This window comes from Pelobates fuscus, chromosome 9, assembly GCF_036172605.1.
Source record: "Pelobates fuscus isolate aPelFus1 chromosome 9, aPelFus1.pri, whole genome shotgun sequence".
In the NCBI taxonomy this organism is placed as follows: domain Eukaryota; kingdom Metazoa; phylum Chordata; class Amphibia; order Anura; family Pelobatidae; genus Pelobates; species Pelobates fuscus.
The window spans coordinates 25,122,272-25,144,714 of NC_086325.1; the positions used below are offsets into that span (position 1 = coordinate 25,122,272).

The 22,443-nt window shown below is 46.2% G+C and overlaps 1 protein-coding gene across 15 annotated transcripts in view; it reads left to right on the top strand.

Moving 5' to 3' along the window:
• The window catches only part of SYNGAP1 (synaptic Ras GTPase activating protein 1), a 271,449-nt gene that overhangs the window by 94,796 nt on the left and 154,210 nt on the right, over positions 1-22,443 (top strand). The window lies entirely within an intron of this gene.

Genomic DNA, 22,443 nt, shown 5'->3' on the forward strand with positions numbered 1-22,443 from the left:
AACGGGGAGAATCCTGTCGACTCCTGGGGGACCTCTCTATAGGCAAAGAGTAGGTGAGGTAGAAACCTCTCCCAGTCTTTGTGGGTCTCCCCGAACGTCCGAAGCATCTGCTTCAGCGTCCCGTTGAACCGCTCACAAAGCCCATTGGACTGGGGGTGGTAGGCGGAATTAACTATTGGCTTAATGCCACACACCTTCCACATATGTTGGGTAACCTCGGCCGTAAATTGGGTACCTCGGTCCGAGATTATCTCTTGGGGAAAACCTACTCGGGAAAATACCTTCATTAATGCCTCTGCTACGGTCTCAGCGTGGATATTAGAGAGGGCCACGGCTTCGGGGTATCGGGTGGCGTAGTCCACTATAGTTAAGATATACCTTTTGCCGGAGGGACTGGGTTTTGGCAGGGGACCTACGATGTCCACTGCTACTCGGCTGAAGGGTTCTGCTATGATGGGCAGGGGGCATAGCCTGGCTTTGTGGCGATCTCCTCGTTTACCTACACGCTGGCAGACGTCGCAGGAGGTGCAATATTGGCGCACATCCTGAGAGATCCCGGGCCAGAAGAAGGCATGGGTCAAACGGTATCGGGTACGGGTCATCCCTAGGTGTCCGGACAAGGGGATGTCATGAGAAATTCGCAGCAGCTCCTGTCTATACTTCTGGGGTACCACTAGCTGTTTATTAGTTAAGGTGACAGACCCCCCCACATCTTTTGCTGTGACACGGTAGAGCAACTCTCTTTCCCAGATGAACCGCTCCCCCTCTAACCCTGCTTGGTCGGTTTGTGCCCGGTCCCTATATACTTGGAGAGTGGGATCGGTCTGGACTTCGGTCGCAAAGGTAGTCGGGGTATCCCAGGACATGGGGGTCAGTTGGGGAACATGGTCTCTTACCTGAGCCTCAGAGTGCGTTGGTGTAGCCGTGGTGCGAGCCTGTTGCCGGGTGGTTACGGGAAGGGCCTCCTGGTACGGAGTCTGGGGAATAAAAGCGGAAGTCATTTGGCCCAAGTCATTCCCCAGTACAACATCAGCAGGTAAATTCTGCATCAGCCCCACTTCTACGGTCCCCTCTCCCACACCCCAATCCAAATGAACTTTGGCAGTAGGTAGCCGGTATACTGCTCCCCCGGCCACCCGTACTGCCACGGAGCCGCCAGTGTGGGTTGCGCCTGGTACCAAATGTGGTGCAACCAAAGTTAAAGTGGCTCCCGAATCCCGGAGCCCTTGCACCTCCTTTCCCTCCAGGGTCACTAGCTGCCGATGGTGCTGTCGGTTGTCGGTGGCTCGGACTGACATTACTTCGTGCAGTACCCCCAGAGGCTCCTCAATTTGAGCGCTCAGCACGTCTTGGGTGGCGGGTGCTACCTGGTAATGGTGCGCAGCAGCCCTGGGTGCCAAATTTTGTCGCACCTGATTCCAAGCTTGTCGGCTCCGGTTTTGGGTGCACTCTCGAGAAATGTGCCCCCACTGTTTGCAGGTGTGACACTGAATGTTAGCCCTGCCGTTGTATCGGGAGGGGGCTGGTGGAGTATTCAGTGCCGGCCTGTGCAGGGGTACGGTGGGGCTGGTAGGGGTAAAATTATTAGGTGGCCCTGTAATCCGAGGGAGGGCCTTAGTTTGGGCCCCGTGATGTCTCCTGGCATCAAAATGTTGATCCGCCAATTTAGCGGCTTCGGGTAGGGTGAGGGGTTTCCGGTCTCTCACCCATTCTTGTGCCTCTGGGGACAAACCATTAAAAAATTGTTCCAGCAGCATTAACTGCCTCAACTCCTCCATGTTAGTGGCGTTGCTGGCCTGTATCCAGCCTAGCGATGCTTGGTCCAGCTTGTGCGCCCATTCTGCATGAGAATCTTTCTCAGGCTTGCGCAAGCCCCGGAATTTCCGCCGGTATGCCTCTGGGGTAATAGCATACCTCTCCAAGATTGCCCTCTTCACTTTAGGGTAATCCTTACTGTCCTCTCGGGGTACAGCACGGTAGGCTTCAGCTGCCCTACCCGATAATTTGCCTGCCAGCAGCGGCACCCATACTGCGGGCTCCAAATCGTGCAGATCGCACAGCCGCTCAAAGTCCTGCAAATACCCATCAATTTCGTCCTTTTCTTCACAAAACGCTTTAAAGGCGTGATGTGGGACTTTGGGCTTTACCTGTCCGTAGGTGGAGGCAGTAACAGACTCTGCCCTAGGCGGGGTTGCTGGTGTGCTGGTCGCCATCAGATAATCCTGTACATCTGATACCATCACGGTCAGTATTTCCAGCGGTACTGGTTGCGGTAAAAACTCCAACCTGGTTCGCAGCTCTTTTTGGAATGGGGTCTCTTCCTTGGCTGGTGGGGGTGTAGCGCTGCGGGCTCGGTCTTCCTCCATCAGTTCAGCGATCAGCACAGCTTTAGACTTGTTGCTGGCTATCTTACCCCTGGCTTCCAGTAGCTCTTTTAAAGTTTGTCGCTTTAGTATGGTATAATCAATCTCCATACGAATTGCCCTTGCTTTCCTTGTTCGGTCGTTCCAGTTTCCACGAACGCTGCTTTTTCGGCTGTAAGGTTCGGATCCCGTCGCTTGCCACCAATTGTAACGGAATGCAATGTATCAGCATACGATATCCGTTGGTACATCTAGGAAATCCACAGTCGGAGTAGAAAGCAAGGCAATATCCCCAATCCTCCCAATAACCGGACGAAACACAGTTTGGGAGTCAACTAACTCGGTTTATTCACAGGCAGCATATTTATACAGTTCCCCATGCAAGGGGTTTCCATACAGTAATTCCAGGGGATTTCTCCCAACATGCACTGTGACTTTCCCAACAGGCATTGCTGCACGAGAAGGATACTCCCACTAAAATGGACGATTAAGTGGATTATCCCCTCGTGCAGCAAAACCGACAATTGACATTAAAATCTGTAATTCACACAATATTCGGTATTTCGGAATAACTGAACGTTCGGTAGATAGCTGGGGTCGGGGCGCACACTTTGGGAGAATACCGCTCCGATCCCAGCTGATTTGACCGAACGCCGCACATAATACAGTTAAACATTAAAGAGGGTTTAAAAGTACCGAATAAGTACGGGACACATAATGTACCGAACGCGGAACTCCCGAACGCTCTAGAAGTCCAGCGGTGTTCGGATCATTGAGTAGCCGTTTTCAGTTCCAGGCTCTCGACGACCGAACACCGCTGCAGAGACAAAGGATCCAAGATGGCCGACCGCCGCATGGTCGGTAGTCGAACGACGGCCACCTAGGAGAGCCCTTAATTACCGATTGCAACAATGTTGCAACCGGGTAATTGGTGCCACACGACCTGTGAATGTGTGGTCTACCTGGGGAGTCCACATTCGTACGGCGAACGGCCAGGATAGCCGTGTTTCGCCGTATGAATGCTTTGTATGCTGGCAGCATACGGCTGTCAGCATGCGAACGGCCATAGGAAAATACATATACAGTTAACGTTACATAGTATAGCTTCAGCCTACGGACAACCTGCAATGAATATAGTCCAGAAGTGGCTAGGTTTGCCACATGCTCCATACAGACCTTCTATATAACTCCACCTACTGCTCCATATAAACCTATTTAACGCTTTAATTTGCTCAGTATATACCTTCTCTATACTCCTCTTTCTGCTCTATATAAATGTTCTCTATAACTCCGCCTACACCTCCATATAGACCTTCTCTATAACTCCGCCTACTGCTTCATATAGACCTTCTCTATAACTCCACCTACTGCTTCATATAAACCTACTCTATAACTCCGTCTACTGCTCCATATAAAACCACTATATAACTTCGCTTACTGCTCCGTATAAACCTACTCTATAACTAATCCTACTGCTCCATATAAACCTATTCTATAACTTCTCCTACTGCTCCAAATAGACCTTCTCTATAACTCTGCCTACTGCATCATATAAACCTACTATATAGCTCTGCCTACTGCTCCATATGAACTTATTCTATAACTCCTCCTACTGCTCGATACAGACATTCTCTATAACTCCACCTACTGCTCCATATAAACTTCTTTAATGCTTTCTATTGCTCAGTATAAACCTTCTCTAAACTCTTCTTTCTGCTCCATATAAACCTACTCTATAACTCCACCTACTTCTCCATAGAAACCTTCTTTATAACTCTGCCTACTGCTCCATCTAGACCTTCTCTATAAGTCTGCCTACTACTCCATATAAATCTATTCTATAATTCCTTCTACTGCTCCATATAATCCTACTCTATAACTCCTCATTCTGCTCAATTTAAACCTTCTCTATAACCTTGCATACTTGCTCCATGTAAACCTACTCTATAACTCCGCCTACTGCTCCATATAAAACTACTCTATAACTCCGCCTACTGCTCCATATAAACCTAGACCTTCTCTATAAATTTGCCTATTGCTCCATATAAAACTACTCTATAACTCTGCCTACTGCTCCATATAAACCTTCTTTATAACTCTGCCTACTGCTCCATCTAGACCTTCTCTATAAATTCACCTATTGCTCCATACAAGTCTACTCTATAACTCTGCCTACTGCTCCATATAGATCCTCTCTATAACTCCGCCTACTGCTCCATATAGATCCTCTTTATAACTCCGCCTACTGCTCCATATAGAACTTTTCCATAGTTCTGCAAATAGATCTTCCGTAGTTTGGCAAATAGATCTTCTCTCTAACTTCATCTGCTGCTCCATATAAACCTCTATTGCCAGTATAAACCTTCTCTATACTCCTCTTTCTGCTCCATATAACCTACTTTATAACTTTGCCTAATGCTCCATATAAAACTCCTATATAACTCCATCTACTGCTCCATATAAACCTACTCTATAACTCCACCCACTGATCCATCTAGACCAGGGATCCTCAAACTCCGCCCCCCCAGATGTTGCTGAACTACATCTCCCATGATTCTTTGAATTACATAGATAGCCAGAGAATCATGGGAGTTGTAGTTCCAAAAAACCTATTCTATAACTCCATCTACTTCTCCATAGAAACCTACTCTATAACTCCTCCTACTTCTCCAAATAGACCTTCTACTGCTCTTCCTACTGCTCCATATTTATCTACTCTATAAATTGTCGTTCTGCTCTATATGAACCTAATTTATTACTCCCTTGTACTGCTCCACATAAACCTACTCTATAACTCTGCCTACTGCTCCATACAGACCTTTTCTGTAACTCCACCTACTGCTCCATATAAACTTCTTTAATGCTTTCTATTGCTCCGTATAAACCTTCTCTATACTCTTCTTTCTGCGCCATATACGCGTTCTCTATAACTCCTTTTACTGCTCCATGAAGATTTTCTCTCTAACTCCGCCTACTGCTCTATATAAACCTACTCTAGAATTCCTCCTACTGCTCCAAATAGACCTTCTCTGTAACTTCGCCTACTACTCTATATAAACCTGTTCTACAGGTGATACTCGAAAAATTCGAATATCGTGCAAAAGTTAATTAATTTCAGTAATGCAACGTAAAAGGGGAAACTAATATATGAGATTGACGCATTACATGCAAAGCAAGATAGTTCAAGACGTGAATTGTCATAAGTGCCATGATTATGGCTTCCAGCTCATGAAAACCCCAAATTCACAATCTCTCTAAATAAGAATATTACATGCAATCAATAAAACAAGGAGTTTACATAGAACAATATCGGACCTCTGAAAAGTATAAGCATGCATATGGACTCAGTACTTGGTTTGGAGCAATTACTGCCTCAATGCGGCGTGGCATGGAAGCTATCAGCCTGTGGCACTGCTGAGGTGTTATGGAAGACCAGGAAGCTTCAATAGCGTCCTTCAGCTCTTCTGCATTGTTCGGTCTCATGTCTCTTGTGGCGGTACCAGCCTTGCCACTGGGCATTGGAGAAGACTGATTGCCAGCCTCCTGCCATGTGACTATGGCCCCTGAGATGTATTGCCTGCTCTCCTGTACTGCTGAGGATTGCTACTCCTTAGGTGGATTTGGCTATGGAGCTTGTGTAGTGCCCTCTGTTGGTAGCAACAGTAATATGCACTACCTGAATAGCAAGACTGGTAATTTGCATATTCGGGTAGATTTGCATATCGCTAATTCTGCATGCAGGAGAGACATTTGTGTTAATTATGGTCTTCCCCACCTATTTATAAATATGTAATTATGTTATAATAAGTCACTGAATGTTGCCTGCTATGATTTGACTGTTTGTAATTTTATTGAGTTTTCACAGCAATGTTAATGTAATGACCAAATGGGCTAGTCCCAAGTAAAATAAAGATTTTGTCAGTTCTACTTCACCCTCAATTTGGAGTCCTGTCTCTTATTGGGGGAATCTGCTACAAGGGATTGCTATGCGCTGCATATTCCCTTGCTATGATCACTCCTAAGCTCTTTTAAGAGCTCGTTCCTGCTTCGCTCTGGAAGGAAGAGAGGTTCGTCCTGCGGTGGTTGTGTTGTCGGCTAGAGTGCTTGGAATCCTCAAGAAGCGCTAGGAGCATCCATCAACGGAGGTACCCAGTCGGGGTGCCAGGTGATCCGTTACATTGGTGGCAGCGGTGGGATGGCTTCCTAGCCTTGGGAAAACCAGCACTACTTCAGAGATGGAAGGCCGTGCATTATCTCCCTTTGATGCCAGGCTCCAGCAGCGACTACAGGATGTGATGCGCAGTATGGAGTATCCTATCCCAGAGGAAAAAGAGACAGAGTGGAGGGTGGCGCTTCGTACCGATCTCTGGAAGGAGGACATCGACGAAATTCGACCCTTCCGGTTCGAGGAAATCCTGACCACTAACCAGCGCCAAGCAGAACAACTAGAGCTGCGGATGCCATTATTGGGAAACCAGCCCTCAGAGGAATGGGTAAGCGAACTGGAGACGCTAGTTGAGACTGAGGTGTGGCTGGATGATTCCTATCGGGCCCTGCGGTGGCATGCTTACCACCTCTACCCATGGCTGATCGAGTACAAGTGTATTGAGGGGGAAGACTACGATGGCCCTGGTTTGTTGTGGGATACTATTGAAACTAGTCTCTGGTTCGGAGACACCGACATTGCTCGCTTCTGGTCCATCCGAGCTGAGCGGGCAGACAACTGGGACCTTACGGAGATCGATGCCATTCAGCCAGATCTATCTTTTCTTGCCAACCGGGAGTGGGAACTAGAACAGGATTATGTTTGCCTATTCCAATGTATAACGCCGCCTGTCTCTGACATGATGGGGCTTATTGACTGTATGCCACCGGAAGCATTGAGTTTAGTTCTTCCTCCCCAGCAACCAAGCCTGTTATCAGGGGACCTTGGTACTGTACCACATATGTCCCAACCAGCACCAGAGATGGAAGATCTTATTGACTTGTCCTGGGAAGACACCCAGCTGGCAGGTGGAGATGGGACCGAGGTCTCTCTACCGGCCCTACAGGGATGCTGGGCAGTCGGCACCAGATCCCAAGCGGCAGTATGTATCCCAGGGAGCTGAAGGTGCCGTCCTTCCTCCCCAGCGGCAGTGTGTGTCCTTAGGAGAGGAGACAGTTGGTCCCTCTTCCCAGCAGTCCAGTGAGTCTCAGGGAGCCGAAGGTGCAGTCCTTCCTCCCAAGCGGCAGTGTGTGTCCTTAGGAGAGGAGACAGTTGGTCCCTCTCCCCAGCAGTCCAGTGAGTCTCAGGGAGCCGAAGGTGCAGTCCTTCCTCCCCAGCGGCAGTGTGTGTTACAGGGAGCTGAAGGTGTCGTCCTTCCTCCCCAGCAGCAGTGTGTGTCATTAGGAGAGGAGACAGTTAGTCTCTCTCCCCAGCGGCTGAAAGTATGTATGGGAGAGGAGCTTGTTACCCCCTCTCCCCAGCAGCTGAAAGTATGTATGGGAGAGGAGCTTGTTACCCCCTCTCCCCAGCAGCAGCTTAACCCACCAAGGGGAGACAGTAAGCTCCACAACAGTGCAGATGGGACCGTGGTCTCTGCACCTGCACCACTAGGGGTAGGGACAGTCGGTCCTGTCCACCAGCAGCAGGGCTGTTTAGCCAAAGGGGAGACAGTCGGTCTCCCCCTCCAGCAGCAGGACTATGTAACCAAAGGGGAGACAGTCGGTCTCCCCCTCCAGCAGCAGCCCCAGATCCCGAGAGAGGAGCCTACCAACTCTTCTTTTCAGCATGGCTCCAACCAGGCTACTCCCGTGGTAGCGCTGGCACTCAGCAACCCACCAAGGCAGCCTATCAGTACCCCACACAGCCTTGTTGAGGCACCTGGACATGGACGAGCTAATCTTTTACCCAGGTGTAGTAACCATGTATTGTGGGTAGGCTGTATTACTGTTTGTGCTTCGTGGGTGGGTTGCTGGACTAACCAGGGCACTGACCGGCAGGAGGTCAGATACCCTGTTAGTCTGTTTGGAAAAGGGGAGAAATGTGGCGGTACCAGCCTTGCCACTGGGCATTGGAGAAGACTGATTGCCAGCCTCCTGCCATGTGACTATGGCCCCTGAGATGTATTGCCTGCTCTCCTGTACTGCTGAGGATTGCTACTCCTTAGGTGGATTTGGCTATGGAGCTTGTGTAGTGCCCTCTGTTGGTAGCAACAGTAATATGCACTACCTGAATAGCAAGACTGGTAATTTGCATATTCGGGTATATTTGCATATCGCTAATTCTGCATGCAGGAGAGACATTTGTGTTAATTATGGTCTTCCCCACCTATTTATAAATATGTAATTATGTTATAATAAGTCACTGAATGTTGCCTGCTATGATTTGACTGTTTGTAATTTTATTGAGTTTTCACAGCAATGTTAATGTAATGACCAAATGGGCTAGTCCCAAGTAAAATAAAGATTTTGTCAGTTCTACTTCACCCTCAATTTGGAGTCCTGTCTCTTATTGGTGGAATCTGCTACAAGGGATTGCTATGCTCTGCATATTCCCTTGCTATAATCACTCCTAAGCTCTTTTAAGAGCTCGTTCCTGCTTCGCTCTGGAAGGAAGAGAGGTTCGTCCTGCGGTGGTTGTGTTGTCGGCTAGAGTGCTTGGAATCCTCAAGAAGCGCTAGGAGCATCCATCAACGGAGGTACCCAGTCGGGGTGCCAGGTGATCCGTTACATCTCTCATCTTTCTCTTTGCAATGCCACATAGATTCTCTATGTGATTCAGGTCAGGTGAGTTTGCTGGCCAATCAAGCACAGTAATCCCACGGTCATTGAACCAGGCTTTGGTGCTTTTGGCAGTGTGGGCAGGTGCCAAGTCTGGCTGGAAAATGAAGTCAGCATCCCCATAAAGCTTGTCTGCGGAAGGAAGCATGAAGTGCTCCAAAATCTCCTGGTAGACGGCTGCGTTGACCCTGGACTTAATGAAGCACAGTGGACAAACACTTGCAGATGACATGACTCCCCAAATCAACTCAGACTGTGGAAACTTCACACTGGACTTCAAGCATCTTGCAGTGTGTGCCTCTCCATTCTTCCTCCAGACTCTGGGTCCTTGGTTTCCGAATGAGATGCAAAAGTTGCTCTAATCAGAAAAGAGGCCTTTGGACCACTGAGTAACAGACCAAGTCTGTTTTTCTTTAGCCTATGTAAGACGCTTCTGACATTGTTTGTTGTTCAGGAGCAGCTTGACAAGAGGAATACGACACCTGACGCCCATGTCCAGTATCCGTCTGTGTGTGGTGGCTCTTGATGCACTGACTCCAGCCTCAGTCCACTCCTTGTGAAAGTCCCCAACACTATTGAATGGCCTTTTCCTGACAATCCTCTCCAGGCTGCGGTCATCCCTGCTGCTTGTACACATTTTTCTTCCACACTTTCCCTTCTACATAACTTTTTATCAATGTGCTTTGATACAGCACTTTGGGAACATCCAACTTCCTTCGCAATTACCTTTTGAGACTTTCCCTCCTTATGGGGGGTGTCAATTATGGTTTTCTGCACAACTGTCAGGTCAGCAGTCTTCCCCATGATTGTGATTCCTACTGAACCAGACTGAGAGACCATTTAAAGGCTCAGAAACCCTTTGCAGGTGTTATGGCTTACTTAGCTGATTAGAGTGGGAAACTGTGAGACTAGAATATTGCACCTTTTTACATAACAGCCTGTCGCTGTTTTGCATGTAATGCATCTATCGCTTATATTATTTTCCCCTTTTACGTTGCATTACTGAAATTAATGAACTTTTGCACGATATTCTAATTTTTTGAGTATCACCTGTATAATTTCACCTATTGCTCCATATAAACCTATACTATAACTCCGTCTACTGCTCCATGTAATCCTACTCTATAACTTCTCCTTCTGCTCCATGTAAACCTTCTCTATAACCCTGCCTACTGCTCCATATGAACCTTCTCTATAACTCTGCCTACTCCTCCATATAAATCTGCTCTATAACTCTGCTTAATTCTCCATGTAGACCTTCTCTGTACCTCTGCTTACTGCTCCATATAAACCTACTCTATAGCTCCACCTACTGCTCCATATGAACCTACTATACAACGCCTAGACATGTGCAATCGTTTCGTTCTGAATGCAAATTTTGGTGAATTTTGGAAATTCGGACATTCGGATGCTTCTGAATGTCCAAAGTGCCGAATTTCGGAATGCCAAATCGAATTGCCAAATTTCGGAATGCCGAACCAAATTTCGGAAGTGCCGAAGTGCTTTGGATTTCTGAAAAGTTGCAAAACAGGAGAGGGTAGGGGTAGGGTAACCCTAACCATATTCCTAACCCTACCCATAGCCCTAACCTAACCCTACCTCTTACCCTACCTCTAACCCTACTCCTAAACCAACCCTGAGCCTACCCTAACCCTACCACTAGCCCTACCCCTAACTCGACCCCTAACCCTACCCTAACCCCATCCCTAACCCCACTCCTAAACCAACCCTAATCCTACCCTACCCCTAACCTGACCCTACGCCTAACCTGACCCTAACCCTACCCATAACCTAACCCCACCCTTATCCCAACACTACCCCTAACCCTACACTTACCGTAACCCTACCACTAACCCTACCCCTAACCTAACCCTACACCTAACTCTACCCTAACTCTACCCTAACCCTACCCTTAACCCTACCCCTAAACTAACCCTACACTTACCCGAAGTCCTGAATTTCAGAATGCCGAACCGAACTGAATATTTTTCCCATGCACATCCCTAATTTAACTCCTCCTACTGCTCTGTACAGACCTTTTCTATAACTCGACCTACTGCTCCATATAATCTTCTTTAATGCTTTTTTATTGCTCAGTATAAACCTTCCCTATACTCTTCTTTCTGCTTCATATAAACATTCTCTATAACTCCTACTGCTCCATATAAACCTACTCTATAACTCCTCCTACAGCTGCAAATAGACCTTCTCTATAACTCTTCCTACTGCTCCATATTGACCTACTCTAGCTCCACCTACTGCTCTATATGAACCTACTCTATAACTCCATCTACTGTTCCATATAAACCTACTCTATAACTCCTCCTTCTGCTTCATGTAAACCTACTCTATAACTTGTCGTTCTACTCCATATAAACCTACTTTATAACTTCCTTGTACTGCTCCATTTAAACCTACTCTATAACTCCGCCTTCTGCTCCATGTTAACCATCTCTATAACTCCAACTACTATGCCATATAAACCTTCTTTATAAGTTGTCTTTCTTTTCCATAAAAACCTACTCTATAACTCCACTTACTGCTCCATCTTGACCTTCTCTATAAATTCACCTATTGCTCCATATAAACCTACTCTATAACTCCTCCTACTGCTCTACATAGACCTTCTATATAATTTTGCCTACTGCTCCATACAGACCTTCTCTATAACTCCACCTACTGCTCCATATAAACCTTATCTAGAACTCCTCCTACTGCTCCAAATAGACCTTCTCTATAAGTCCGCCTATATTAACCTATTCTAAAACTCCGCCTGCTGCTCCATCTAGACCTTCTCTATCACTCCGCCTACTACTCCATATAAACCTATTCTAAAAATCCGCCTACTGCTCCAAAATAAACCTTCTCTATAGCTCGTCGTTGAGCTCCATATAAACCTACTTTATAACTCCCTTCTACTGCTCCATATTAACCTACTCTATAACTCCGCCTTCTGCTCCATATTAACCTACTCTATAACTCCGCCTTCTGCTCCATATTAACCTACTCTATAACTCCGCCTTCTGCTCCATATTAACCTACTCTATAACTCCGCCTTCTGCTCCATATTAACCTACTCTATAACTCCGCCTTCTGCTCCATATTAACCTACTCTATAACTCCGCCTTCTGCTCCATATTAACCTACTCTATAACTCCTCCTCCTACTGTTCCATATTGACGATCTCTATAACTCTGCCTACTGCTCAGTATAAACCTTCTCTATACTCCCACTTTCTGCTATAAAGAAGGCTTATATGGATCAGTAGGCGGAGATATAAAGAAGGCTTATATGGATCAGTAGGCGGAGATATAAAGAAGGCTTATATGGATCAGTAGGCGGAGATATAAAGAAGGTTTATATGGATCAGTTGGTGGAGATATAAAGAAGGTTTATATGGATCAGTTGGTGGAGATATAAAGAAGGCTTATATGGATCAGTTGGTGGAGTTACAGAGAAGTTCTATATGGAGCAGTAGGAGGAGTAATAAAGTAGGTTTATATGGAGCAGTTTGCAGAGTTATAGGCTAGCTTTATATAGAGAAGTAATAGAGTAGGTTTATATGGCGAATTAATATAAAGTTATAGTGAGGGTTTATATGGAGCAGTTAACAGCGTTATAGAGAAGGTTGATATGGAGCAGTAGGCGGAGTTATAGATATGGTTTATTTTGAGCAGTAGGCGGAGTTATAGAGATGGTTTATATGGAGCAGTAGGCGGAGTTATAGAGATGGTTTATATGGAGCAGTAGGCGGAGTTATAGAGATGGTTTATATGGAGCAGTAGGCAGAGTTATAGAGATGGTCTAAATGGAGCAGTAGGAGGAGTTATAGCCTAGGTTTATATGGAGCAGTAGGCGGAGTTATAGATATGGTTTATATGGAGCAGTAGGCGGAGTTATAGAGATGGTTTATATGGAGCAGTAGGCGGAGTTATAATATGGTTTATATGGAGCAGTAGGCGGAGTTATAGAGATGGCTTATATGGAGCAGTAGGCGGAGTTATAGATATGGTTTATATGGAGCAGTAGGCGGAGTTATAGAGATGGTTTATTTGGAGCAGTAGGCGGAATTATAGATATGGTTTATATGGAGCAGTAGGTGGAGTTATAGAGATGGTTTATATGGAGCAGTAGGCGGAGTTATGGAGATGGTATATAGGGAGCAGTAGGCGGAGTTATAGAGATGGTTTATATGGAGCAGTAGGCGGAGTTATAGAGATGGTTTATATGGAGCAGTAGTCGGAGTTATAGATATGGTTTATATTGAGCAGTAGGCGAAGTTATAGAGATGGTTTATATGGAGCAGTAGGCGGAGTTATAGAGATGGTTTATATGGAGCAGTAGGCGGAGTTATAGAGATGGTCTAAATGGAGCAGTAGGAGGAGTTATAGCCTAGGTTCATATGGAGCAGTAGGCAGAGTTATAGATATGGTTTATATGGAGCAGTAGGCGGAGTTATAGAGATGGTTTATATGGAGCAGTAGGCGGAGTTATAGAGATGGTTTATATGGAGCAGTAGGCAGAGTTATAGAGATGGTCTAAATGGAGCAGTAGGAGGAGTTATAGCGTAGGTTTATATGGAGCAGTAGGCGGAGTTATAGATATGGTTTATATGGAGCAGTAGGCAGAGTTATAGAGATGGTTTATATGGAGCAGTAGCGGAGTTATAGAGATGGTCTAAATGGAGCAGTAGGAGGAGTTATAGCGTAGGTTTATATGGAGCAGTAGGCGGAGTTTTAATGTTTATTTCACCCCTTTGTACAATTGTGACTGTTTTCTTTCTATAAGATCACTGCATTTTACATGTGTTTTTGTCACAGTTTTCAATGTGTTTATTATTATTGGAATAGCCCCTCCCTTATATTAATAATATAGTGTGTGGAGGCTAATGGTCAGACAGTGAGAGGGAAGCTTGGGTTAGAAGGAGCAGAGAACGTCTCTCCCCTCCCCGGGCAACAGCTAAATGAAACAGCTGATGGACTGGGGTATGTGGGAGGAAAGCAAGCTGCTCTCCCAGATCCTGTCCTGTCATTGTTACTGCAGGAACTAGAAGCACGAGGGAGAGAGAGAGAGGGAGAGAGTGGGAGAGAGACAGAGACAAGCAGAGAGAGATGGGAGGGAGGAGTAACAAGGGGACAGGAAATACAAACGGGGTGGCTGAGGGAAGGAAAAAGAGAAAGGGGGTGAGAGATAGGCAGGAACTTAAGGGATAAGACAGGTAGAAAATAGGTAGAAAATGGAGGGGGAAAGGAAGAAGCACAGTGACAGAATCATGTATGTTGAAATCTGTGTATAAAATTAGAATAACAAGGGATGGGGGGAGAAAAGAGAGTAACGGGGAGGCAGGAGATAGGTAAGATCGGGATGGAATTGTGGGAAAACAAATGTCCAGAGACAGGTAGCAGAGAGAGGAACTAAGCACACATTAGTAGGGACCGGAGGGGAGGTTGGGGTGATAGAACAAGAAATAGGTAGAAACGTGTAAGGTGACGCACAAAATGGTTTAAAATGGGAAGAGGTATACAAGTTGTGTAGAGGATACTGAGAACTGTATGGGGGAAGGCTGAGTGTGTGTGTGTGTTGGACAAGTGTTGTGTGTGTGTGTGTGTGTGTGTGTGTTGGTTGAATTTTGTGTGTGGAGGAATCTGAGTGGTGTGTATGTAGGGAAGTGTGGTGGTTGAGTGTTGTGTGTCCCACCTCCTGCTTACCTTCCCTAGCGGTCCACTGGAGTGTTAGCTGAATCGCTGGTGGTCTGGTGGGGGCAGTTCGTTGCCTACACCAATATCAGGTACATACCACTATAAAAGTTACCTTGAAGTGTCGGATGTCAGTCAATGACTCAAGTAGCATTGAGGTCAGGGACCACAAGGACACTCTTAAATTAGTCTGTAGTCTGTATCTGATATTGGCACAGACAATATTGCTCCCTCAAATAAGTGAGTTGGCAAAGGGCCATCCATTAAGATCTTTTGATTTTCCTGCCGGCTCGAGGAGGACGCCCTGTCTGAGCCCATGCCCTAGAAGCCCTCCTAATGGTAATCCAGCTCTAAACGAATGGGAAATGGGTATAAAAACGAGAATGAAGTACAAGGTAGAAGCCTATGGTAGTGACATTTAAGGGATGGGAGTGAGGTACAAATTAGAGAAGGCACATAACCTGGTAGAAACCTGGTCTGGGCATTGGAATAAAAGGGACAGGATATAGATAGAGAATCGTGCGCAAGCAAGGTCAGGAGGCATTAGATAGTTAGATGCCAGGGAAGACTGACTTACATGCATTCTTCACTCTGTTTTAAGATGATTCCTGAGTATTGTAAGATTTGTAGTCTTTCCACAGCTGGAAAGCTACCTACTGCTTAATCCAATCTACATGCTGTTTGCATAATCGATTAGTTAAATCTGCAGCTGTAAACAAGTAATATATTGCCAACATTTGAGCTATATATGAGGTGTCGGTAAAGCAGCACTAGGTGGGGAAAGAAAGAGGCGATAACAAGCTATAGGGCAGTGATGGCTCACCTTGGCACCCAAAGCATTGGTCAAATGCATACCTATAGGCGGGCTAAGCATCATCGGAAACATATCGCAGAACCATGGTTTGTCATTGATGATACAGGATATACAAAGAAAATGGGAGTGTGCTTATTAGAAGGGAACAGAAAACAGGTTAAGAATAGGACGTTAAGAATAACATCTGGACTTGGAATAGGTAGAGAGCAGGGAGAGCAAAGGGTGGACAGGAGATTACAGGGAGGTAATGGGGAAAGAGAAAGTAGGTTGGAAACAGATGCTTGACTTTGTTGGGACATTGTTGAGGACATGAGCTAGGCAATACAATGACAGCATATGGGCAAGAGGTATGGAAGATGTGAAAAGGGGGCTGCAGGTCGTTAAGGTACGTAAGTAGGAGATGGAGGTGGAAGAGGGGGAATAAGGGTCATGGTATGTAATTGGAAAAGGAAATCTGGGCACTGTAAGTATATATTGGGGACAGAGACAGCCTGGGAGATGAGGAAAGGAAAGGAAGGGGTAGAGAAAGCAAAATAGATAAGGAAGGGAGTGTTAAAGTTCTGGATAAAAAAAGAGAAATTAGCAGGAAATAAATGGGAACAGAGATGGGTAAAATGAGGGGGGAGTGGTGGGAGGAATGGGAGAACAGGAGAGAGGTGAAGGGTGTTTAAGAGAGGGAAAGGGGGAGAGATTAAGGAGGTAAGACAGAGTGAGTGGGAGAGGGTAGAAAATGGTAAAGAGGGAAAATGAGAATCGAGCGGTGTGGGTCTATATTCACAGTTGCTGCTTTTACTTGTACAGGATAATTATTGTAATTAACCCGTCAGCCGAAGTCCTGATCTGTTCTTCCAATCAGAGGCTGTGAACAAAGCCAGCGGCATTAACCATCTCTGTTCGAGAAAGGCATAACCTGAGGGGCACGCAGGCACAGGGAAGGGAATAGTGAGATGGCACAGAGGGGGTGGAGGGACACGGGGATAGCGGTGGGTGAGGCTGGTGGAGTTAGAGGGGGAGTAGTAGATATAGGGAAGCAGAGAATGGAAGTCATAATGAAAAATTAGCTTGTTAATAAGGGAAAGAAAGCAGTAAGATGTAAAGGGAATTATGTCAGATTTGGAGCGTGCACGTGGACATAGAATTTAGAAAGTACAAGAACTACATAACTGATGCCAGTGTTTAAGGAGAAGGGAAGATGTCAGCTGAGGTAAACGTTGAAAAACGAGAAATGGCAAAGAAAGTTACCAGTACTCTCCTTTTCTGGTCATCCTAATAAACCAGTACTCGTGTATTCTGAACAGGGCAGTGCTCCTTTATTTGGGGATAAAAGGGTGCCTCTCCTATGCTGAGCAATCTTGTCCTCCTCTATACCTCTGAAGGGAGGAATGACTATATCTGTGAATGGAGAGAGATTCTGATACCCTCCTATACTGTAGTCCTATTCTGGACATACTAAGCTACCAGTATTCATGTATTGTGGACACACTAATGTCCCACTGCTCTCCTATTATGGAGATAATAGGGTGTCTGTAGTGTACCCTACTGAGGGTGATTGGTATAGGGATATAAATTCTGGTAAACTCTGATACTCTTCTATAACTGTGGAGAGTAAAGAATTCTGTTACTCTACGTTACCTGTGGAGGGAGAAAGGGTCTGGTGCTCTCCAATAGTGGAGGCAGGTAGAAGCTGGTACTCCATAATACTGGTTCTGAGAGAGAGATTCAGGTTCTTTCCTACACTAGAGGAGGGAGAGAGATTACGGTATTCCCCTATACCTGTATAGGGAGAGAGATTCCAGTATTCTCCTATACCTGTATAGAGAGAAATTCCAGTATTCTCCTATACCTGTATAGAGAGAGATTCCAGTATTCTCCTATACCTGTATAGAGAGAGATTACGGTATTCTCCTATACCTGTTTAGGGAGAGAGATTCCGGCATGCTCCTATACTTGTGTAGGGAGAGAGATTCTGGTATTCTCCTATACCTGTGTAGGGAGAGAGATTCCGGTATTCTCCTATACCTGTGTAGGTAGAGAGATTCCGGTATTCTCCTATACCTGTGTAGAGAGAGAGATTCCGGTATTCTCCTATACCTGTGTAGAGAGAGAGATTCCGGTATTCTCCTATACCTGTGTAGAGAGAGAGATTCCAGTATTCTCCTATACCTGTGTAGGTAGAGAGATTCCGTTATTCTCCTATACCTGTGTAGGGAGAGAGATTCCGGTATTCTCCTATACCTGTGTAGGTAGAGAGATTCCGGTATTCTCCTATACTTGTGTAGGGAGAGAGATTCCGGTATTCTCCTATACCTGTGTAGAGAGAGAGATTCCGGTATTCTCCTATACCTGTGTAGGTAGAGAGATTCCGGTATTCTCCTATACCTGTGTAGGTAGAGAGATTCCGGTATTCTCCTATACCTGTGTAGGGAGAGAGATTCCGGTATTCTCCTATACCTGTGTAGAGAGAGAGATTACGGTGTTCTCCTATACCTGTTTATGGAGAGAAATTACAGGTATAGGAGAACACCAGATAGGGAGAGAGATTCTGGTGTTCTCCTATACCTGTATAGTGAGAGCGATTCCGGTATTCTCCTATACCTGTGTAGGGAGAGAGAGATTCCGGTATTCTCCTATACCTGTGTAGAGAGAGAGAGATTCCGGTATTCTCCTATACCTGTATAGAGAGAGAGATTCCGGTATTCTCCGATACCTGTATAGAGAGAGAGATTCCGGTATTCTCCTATACCTGTGTAGGGAGAGAGATTCCGGTATTCTCCTATACCTGTTTAGGGAGAGAGATTCCGGTATTCTCCTATACCTGTTTAGGGAGAGAGATTCCGGTATTCTCCTATACCTGTGTAGAGAGAGAGATTCCGGTATTCTCCTATACCTGTGTAGAGAGAGAGATTCCGGTATTCTCCTATACCTTTGTAGAGAGAGAGATTCCGGTATTCTCCTATACCTGTGTAGGTAGAGAGATTCCGGTATTCTCCTATACCTGTGTAGGGAGAGAGATTCCGGTATTCTCCTATACCTGTGTAGAGAGAGAGATTCCGGTATTCTCCTATACCTGTGTAGAGAGAGAGATTCCGGTATTCTCCTATACCTGTGTAGGGAGAGAGATTCCGGTATTCTCCTATACCTGTGTAGAGAGAGAGATTACGGTGTTCTCCTATACCTGTTTATGGAGAGAAATTACAGGTATAGGAGAACACCAGATAGGGAGAGAGATTCTGGTGTTCTCCTATACCTGTATAGTGAGAGCGATTCCGGTATTCTCCTATACCTGTGTAGGGAGAGAGAGATTCCGGTATTCTCCTATACCTGTGTAGAGAGAGAGAGATTCCGGTATTCTCCTATACCTGTATAGAGAGAGAGATTCCGGTATTCTCCGATACCTGTATAGAGAGAGAGATTCCGGTATTCTCCTATACCTGTGTAGGGAGAGAGATTCCGGTATTCTCCTATACCTGTTTAGGGAGAGAGATTCCGGTATTCTCCTATACCTGTTTAGGGAGAGAGATTCCGGTATTCTCCTATACCTGTGTAGAGAGAGAGATTCCGGTATTCTCCTATACCTGTGTAGAGAGAGAGATTCCGGTATTCTCCTATACCTTTGTAGAGAGAGAGATTCCGGTATTCTCCTATACCTGTGTAGGTAGAGAGATTCCGGTATTCTCCTATACCTGTGTAGGGAGAGAGATTCCGGTATTCTCCTATACCTGTGTAGAGAGAGAGATTCCGGTATTCTCCTATACCTGTGTAGAGAGAGAGATTCCGGTATTCTCCTATACCTGTGTAGAGAGAGAGATTCCAGTATTCTCCTATACCTGTGTAGGTACAGAGATTCCGTTATTCTCCTATACCTGTGTAGGGAGAGAGATTCCGGTATTCTCCTATACCTGTGTAGGTAGAGAGATTCCGGTATTCTCCTATACTTGTGTAGGGAGAGAGATTCCGGTATTCTCCTATACCTGTGTAGAGAGAGAGATTCCGGTGTTCTCCTATACCTGTTTATGGAGATAAATTACAGGTATAGGAGAACACCAGATAGGGAGAGAGATTCTGGTGTTCTCCTATACCTGTATAGTGAGAGCGATTCCGGTATTCTCCTATACCTGTGTAGGGAGAGAGAGATTCCGGTATTCTCCTATACCTGTGTAGAGAGAGAGAGATTCCGGTATTCTCCTATACCTGTATAGAGAGAGAGATTCCGGTATTCTCCTATACCTGTATAGAGAGAGAGATTCCGGTATTCTCCTATACCTGTGTAGGGAGAGAGATTCCGGTATTCTCCTATACCTGTTTAGGGAGAGAGATTCCGGTATTCTCCTATACCTGTGTAGAGAGAGAGATTCCGGTATTCTCCTATACCTGTGTAGAGAGAGAGATTCCGGTATTCTCCTATACCTGTGTAGAGAGAGAGATTCCAGTATTCTCCTATACCTGTGTAGGTAGAGAGATTCCGGTATTCTCCTATACCTGTGTAGGGAGAGAGATTCCGGTATTCTCCTATACCTGTGTAGGTAGAGAGATTCCGGTATTCTCCTATACTTGTGTAGGGAGAGAGATTCCGGTATTCTGCTATACCTGTGTAGAGAGAGAGATTCCGGTATTCTCCTATACCTGTGTAGGTAGAGAGATTCCGGTATTCTCCTATACCTGTGTAGGTAGAGAGATTCTGGTATTCTCCTATACCTGTGTAGGGAGAGAGATTCCGGTATTCTCCTATTCCTGTGTAGAGAGAGCGATTCCGGTGTTCTCCTATACCTGTTTATGGAGAGAAATTACAGGTATAGGAGAACACCAGATAGGGAGAGAGATTCTGGTGTTCTCCTATACCTGTATAGTGAGAGTGTGGCAGAAGCAGCCACAAGAGCCTAGTACTGAAAATGTTATTTGTCCTTAAAACCGATTAAAAGTACCGAAGGCGAGACCACCCTGCTGTGGTCCTGTATTCCCCATTAAGCGAAAGAAACAATGTTACACTTACCGTAATTGGGTTCGTGGATGGCCGCCGTTCGCCTAATCTCCACGTGGCGGCGGCCATCTTACCTGCCGAACAGCGGTGTTTGGTCGTCGAGCGTCTGGAACTAAAATCGGACGCTCGACTTACCAGACACCGCTCAGACCTCCAGGATCACCAAACCATATGATTCACACTGCCGAACGGCCCGCCGTTCGGTAGTTTGGATTCCCCAGACTAGGGGATTCATCCGAACAAAAAATTAGGGTCGGATGGCTGAGATGTTCGGCACTTTCTATTCAGTGAAATAGACCGACTACAGGGCCAGAATCTATGGAGCGGTTTTCGGCTACTGTATCCCTGCAGTCGGTCAAATCTTTAAATGTCTGCAACTCCCGAACCCCTGGTCTGATCTGGGTGAAATTTGAATATGTTGCTCACCCAGAGCAGACCTACCAGGGGACCCCTCATTTGTCACCGTACCCCCCGTATTTAGGGGACATCCAGAAACTGGGGAAAACTCTGTTCCCACTAATGAGTTTACCTGTTAATCTTAGGGGAGGAGAGGGAGGGGAGGTGATTATGATGTGATTGGCTATTTTAAGTTACCTCCCTTGCATGGGAAAAAGACATAAAAGAAAATGTGTGAATAAAGCTGACAGTTGACCTCCAAGCTATGTGTCGTCTAGTTCTTGGAGGGAAGGGATTGTAACTACGCTACCTGTTTTATACCTGTCTTGGATTGCTGTTCCTGTCTACCAGCGGAGCTACCTTGGATCATACCTCTACTCTGCTACAATTGGTGGCAAGCGACGGGATCGTACTACACAGCAAGAGGCGTTCAGCAGGAATTAAAAAGGACTGAATGGAAACGGATTATACCCTCTTGAAACGGGACACGCTAAAAGAGTTACTGGAAGCAAGAGGGAGGATAGCGAGCAACAAAACAAAGGCTATCCTAATCGCAGAACTCATGGAAGGAGACAGAGTCACAGCTGCTGCAGCACCTCCACGGGGGGAGGAAGAAACTGAGTTTACCAGGGAATATAGGGCCAGGATGGCTCTATTCTCACCAGCCATGGCAGAGCAGAAAGCAGACCAGGTGTACAACGATGTACAGGCCCTCCTTATGCAGCGATCAACGCAGGGAAGCGCAACGTCTGCCCCCACCCCGCCAGCGAAAGCTAAAATACCGTACCAGGTCTTTAAAGCATTTAATGATACCGAGGGGGACATTGATGGCTATTTACAGAACTTTGAACTTTTGTGCCAGCTGCATGCCATTAGCACTGAAGAACAAGTACAAGTGCTAGCGGGTAACCTATCCGGCCGCGCAGCAGATGCCTACCGAGCTATGCCGGCAGAGGATATCCGAGACTATCAGAAGGTAAAACAAACTTTGCTCGCACGGTATGCCATTACACCTGAAGCATACCGAACACAGTTCCGGAACTTACCCAAATCAGGAAAAGACTCACATGCAGAATTTGCACACCGCCTACAACGGGCAGCTAACGGGTGGCTTGAGGCAGCCAAAGCCGTCACGGCCCAAGAGATCAAGCAGTTGATGATGCTGGAACAGTTCTACGAACGTTTGTCCACAGAGCTACGGATCTGGGTAAGAGACCGTAAGCCCCGTACTCTGCAAGAGGCCGCTCAACTAGCAGATGAGCACCAGGACTCCCGGCGGGAACAGCATTTACCCATTAGAGTGCAATCCACGCCAGCTGTTCCCCAGCTTACCCCAGTAGATTCGCCCCGACCAGGGGGAACCTACCAGTCCCAACCTCCCCGGTACAACAACAGGGCATCTATCCGGTGCCATGCATGTAACCAGATGGGTCA